This window comes from Pteropus medius, unplaced genomic scaffold, assembly GCF_902729225.1.
Source record: "Pteropus medius unplaced genomic scaffold, Ma_sr-lr_union100, whole genome shotgun sequence".
Taxonomy (NCBI): domain Eukaryota; kingdom Metazoa; phylum Chordata; class Mammalia; order Chiroptera; family Pteropodidae; genus Pteropus; species Pteropus medius.
In genome coordinates this window covers 8674978-8680493 of record NW_024346667.1, presented here as the reverse complement: position 1 = coordinate 8680493, position 5516 = coordinate 8674978, and positions in this window count along the sequence as shown.

Below are 5516 nucleotides of genomic sequence, written 5' to 3'. Positions count from 1 at the left end.
AACTTTTACATAATTTCAGAGATATAAAGAAGTCACCCAGGTAGTATACAGAATGCTAATACGTATTTCACCCAGTTCTTAACATTTTACATTTTCTTTTCTTTCTTTCTTATTCTATACATGCACAGACGCAGATTTGTATACCAACCCATAAGTATTTTTTTATGAACTTTTAAGTTGCTGATATAATGTCTTATCTTTAAAAACTTTCACTGTGTTTCCCTAAAATCAGGACATTCAGTGCAAATATCAAACTCAGAAATTTAACATCAACACAATAATACTATCTAATCTAAAGACCTTATTAGATCTGCTGATTCAATATTGTCATTTATAACAAAAGAAACTATTAGATCATGCTTTGCATTCAAGAGCCATGTTTCTTTAGTTGTCTACTCTGAAAGATTTGCTCATTCTTTCTTTGACTTTGATGGCTTTGATACTTTTGAAGTTCATAGGTCAGTTATTTTGTAGGCTGCTGTAAATTCAGACTTGTCTGATAATTCATTCTGGATGAATTCTAGAAGAAAAACGTCACTAATAAAAGCAAAAATCAATGTCCCAAATTAATAATTTGCTTGTTTAATTTCCCTTTTCCCCCTATTTTACTGTTTTCCATCCTTAGTATCAATTTTCTTTAGACAAAAAACACTATATATAAATGTTCATTTTTAACTAAAAAAATCCTTCTTTGCACTTTTAAGATTTTTCTCACCACTTTTTTTTAAATGTAACAAATTTGCTCCTTTATTGTCTTTCTCATTAGTTTCTTGCACATTTCCAAATTTTTTGTGTGTCCAGCGTCTCTAGATGTATAAAGTACTCCTTTCCCTATGCACTTGCTCTGTAAGTCTCTTTCACCCCATGTTTAAAACACTCTTGTGTTTCAGGTGATTGTTTCTAATTTGGTTAGTGAAGTGACACTAAAGACATGAATCCATGTGGTTTTTACAAATGTGTAACCATTACAAGATCTCTTGGAAATAAGCTCTGCAAGTCTGAGAGTTATTAGCAGGGCCTCTGTAATTGGCCATAGAGAAGTGGACTGGACAGAAAGTGCACTGTAGAACAAGTAGGCTACACTCATTTGGAAGTGGAACACTTTGTGTCTTTTTAATGCTTAGCTGAAGGTGGCTCTGAGAGGAATTGAGAGCAGTTTCCTGAGTGATTTCCATGTCCCTTTTCTCACTATCAAACTATCATATATACCCCCTCACACACAGCACAATACATACATAAAGGAGATAACAGGAATTATCAAGAGCATTTTCTGAAATTAACTGGAGAAAGAAAAGTTTAAGTCTGAAGGGTTGTAGAAAAACATCCATTACGCTCTTACTGTTTTATCATGAAATGCTGGTTAGAGACAAAGAGAGCAAAGTTGTGGAAGTATGGTTTGCTGTAGAAAGGGTAGGAATGATAGCAAAAATATAGTGGTTAAAAATGAAGTATGTATTTCCTATGCTCTCACAGACTTGGAAATACTCATGAGTGGCGTCACACAGAGCAAATTTTGTGGCTTGTCTCCAATTCATGCCAATCTTTCTTAATCTTGGATATGATGTATCAGAAGGGAGGTCAATATGACATAGGTTAATTAAAGGGTTGTTATCTAAAGACTATTATAACTATTGCTATTAGAGCCAAGCGTTACTCTTTTTATTCGTAATTAAAAATTCCAGATTTATGATTTGGAAGGAAACACAAAAAGTAGGTGATGGAGACCCTATGAAAATGCAGGTTCCCTTATGTTCCTGAATCCTTCATACTAGATGTGTTTCTGCATATGAGACAGACAACAAAACACGATGATTTTGAAGGATTTGACTTTTAAATAAAGGACAGAGATTAGAATGCAATTGTGCTTATAAAAAGAAAAAATAAAAACATTTTTATATGAATGAAATTTGCACCCTTACTCTATAATAATCTCTTTTTTATTCTTGGCCTTCAATATATTTATCCTAATCTTTATCTATTTTAGTGCAGGGTCATATTTTCAAAGCTTTAATATTTTCATATATATAAGAATTCAGTTAAATTCACAACAATTTAGTCTCTAGTTTGCCTCAAACACTGGGCTAGGTTTGATGGAGCACAATACTACAACAACTAAATCATGGCCTCAGCTCTAACAATGTCATTTTTTAGTAGTGGGATGGAAATTAATAAACATAACAAAGAAAATTTAGGGGCAGTCATTTCAGAGGTAAAGTCCCAGTAGAAAATGCTCCCAGCTCCTTTGAAGGATTACACAGCTCTTTACCATTACAGGATTCATAGGTCATACATAGCCTGTTTTTCCATCCATAGAGGGAAAAAGGAAAGAAGAGAAAGTTTCATTGATGGAACAGAAATGAAGATCAAATCACTCAGGTTTGATGTTTCTAGAACTAGGAAATCAATGGCAAATCAAAGTTTTACAAACATAAAACATACTGAGATATGGAGATACATAAAGATATTGAGAAGTAATGAAATGGCCTACATAATGGACTCATTTTAAAACAAAGGACAGAGTCAGCAGATTATTTTTCACACAGTGGGATACAAAGACATCATCTATGCAATGCACAGACTGACATACTGTTACTTACTGGTCTTTTCCTGCAGCACATGTATGCTCTGTAACACAAACAACATTATGAACAGCTTTGAGTCCAAACAAGGATACTCTAGGAGATATGATAGAGGTAAAATTATAGCAAGAGATTTAGAGATTGATTTGAGAATATAATTTCTAATTACAAAATGATAAATTGAAGAAAATTTACCAAGCACAGATATAAGAAAAATTACAAAATAAAGATCATTCACAAAGTCAAACACTCTGATAAGCTGTTATATTTATACCATATGGTCTATCCTACCAGATACGTGTAGGTACATGTAAATATCAATGTAACTATTAAACTATTTATATAATAATATAATGTGCCAGTCTGTCTCTCTTATCTTCTGTCCATCTTTTCATTTTCTCTACTTTCATGGTAATATTTATTGGTATTATTATTTTTTACATTGATGTACCATAATTTATTTAACCAATACTTAATTATTGAACATTACATTTCTATATTTGTAAATATTTATTTTTATAACAATATTTACCATTTATTGGTTTACAACCTACCATGCACTTTATTAAGTGATAAACTTATTGAGCAGTTTCAACTCACTGAGTCTTGACATGGAACAAATTCTCTTTTCTACAATCATTTCCCCTACCCTTGCTATTGTGGATCTTTGTTTTTTGCTACACAGCAGTTTCATGCTTGAAATCTAAAGAAAATTCCATAACTTTCTGATTAGTTTTGATTATTAAACATCTACCCAGTTTGAAACTCAAATGTGAGTTCAAGGAAATTCTTCCAGGCCCTCAAGGGAATACTCCAAAATGGTCCCCTGATGTGGAAAAGCAGGAGATTGAATCTGAGCAACTGTCAAGTCCCTCAGCTCCCACTTCCCAGAATCTCTGCTCATAGGGAAGCACTCTGGAGTGGGCACTGGTGAGATGTCAGCTCAAACCTGGCTATTTCTAGAAGTGTTGCTTGGCATCAGAAACTCAGGTATCTGAGCCTCTTGAAATGCAGGTTGCCCTGCTGGGTGCCTCCCCGCCGCCCCCCCCACTCTCCCCTGCTTCCCATTTACTACCTCTCCTCAATTTCTTCTTTTTTATGTCAACGAATCACTAACTGGTCAACAAGTTAGCTACCTAAAATGTCAAATTCTCCTTCTTGCAGAGACCCTAATCTTTTAAAGTGATTAATTAGTTCCTGTTTTAAACTGTTTGGCTGCTATAACAAAATACCATAGATTGGGTGGCTTATACACAATAGAAATGATTTCTCACAGTTCTGAGGCTGGGAGTCTAAGATCAAGGTGTGTGGAGAGAGCCACTTCCTGGTTCATAGATGGCATCTTTTTACTGTTTCCTCACATAGCAGAAGGGGCCAAGGAACAATCTGGGGTTTCTTTTATCAGGGCACTTAACCCATTCAGGATGGTAACTCTCTCAAGACCTTATCACTTCCCAAAAGCTTCACCTCCAAATACTATCACTTTGGGGGAATTGGTAAAAAATACAAATTTGGGGGGAGACAGGAACATTCAGTCCACAGGAGTGCCTCACCTATGTATCCCCCCAACTTAGTTAAAGCATAACCTTTGCTTTTAGAAGGAGACAAAAATACAGTCACCCCTCTCAACCCCTCTGCCTGCCACAATGAGCTGACAATTCACTACTCTGAAGATTTTCTTCTCTTCTGTCTTTTGCTAGTATAGATTCTACACTTCTACCAAATTCCCAGGTGACGCTGATGCTATCGGTTTCTGAACCACATACTGATTAATGGGGATCTAGTAATTATTGTTGATTGTGGTTAAACTGCCCTTTTTAAAGAGGCCCTGGAGGGCCTTGTGGCTCCAACTGCTGATTGTTCTCCTGTGAATATGAGATTCTAAGTCTTGGTCCTTGTAGCGGGGGTCCAATGTTGACTTCAGGTCAACAGAAAATCTCCCTTAGTGTCTTCTTTCACTTTCGTCTTCACATAAACTTTAGTGATATCTGTTTACCAACAAAAAAAACTGAAGCTTTGAGAAGTTAAATAACCTATCCAAGGCTACATAGCTAAACATATCAAAACCAAGAAAAAATCTAGTCTGTCCAATCTCCTTTCAATTTTTTCCCCAAGGGTAATTGCTAATACAATCATATCTCGCACCTTACATCCTACCCCAGTTTTCACAAAAACTGCCATGGAATTTCTTGGCTATAATAACAGTAGTAACACTTGAAATTTATTAAGCATTACTAAGTACCAGGACCAGTGCTGAGGACTTTACAGTATTCTCAATATCTTGTTAATTTTTATATCCATTCAAAGAGGTATATACTAGTATAATTTAGACTCAGAGAAGTTAAGAAAACAAAGAAGCTAGGATTAGAACTGTAGGCTGCTTTACTCTGAAGCTGGAGCTGTTAATCATAACCCTATGTTGTGATATATATATTGCTACAGCGATACCGTCTTGGTTTTAATCTCAGAAAAATAAAGATAATTCCAGGGAACTACAGAAAGAAGTGAGAACAGAGATGGATTTTAGATGATTCTGCAAGCTGTAATAAAGAGATCTGTCCCCCAAAGTATTTGGTGTTTTCTATAAATTTCAACATACTTTCACTGAGATGCGATGATACATTTTTAGATCTGAACTGTTGTGTGGACTTAAGTGTTTGTCATTTCATAAGATGGTGTTCCTGGAAGTACACATTTCTGGGTCTCCTGCTAATTTGTAGTTTCAGTTGGGGTTTGTCACCTAAAAAATTTGTGTTTTTTTTTTTTTTTTTTTACTTATTATTAATTATAAGTATCATGGAACCAAAGATCTGGATATCAAACTATTGACACAAGGTTCAGAAAGTCTAGTGACTTTTCCAGGTGACATGCAATAGTTATGGTGCTTAATCTAGAATCTTGGTCTAGCCTGCAAAAGGCAAGTTTCAATCAAGTTGT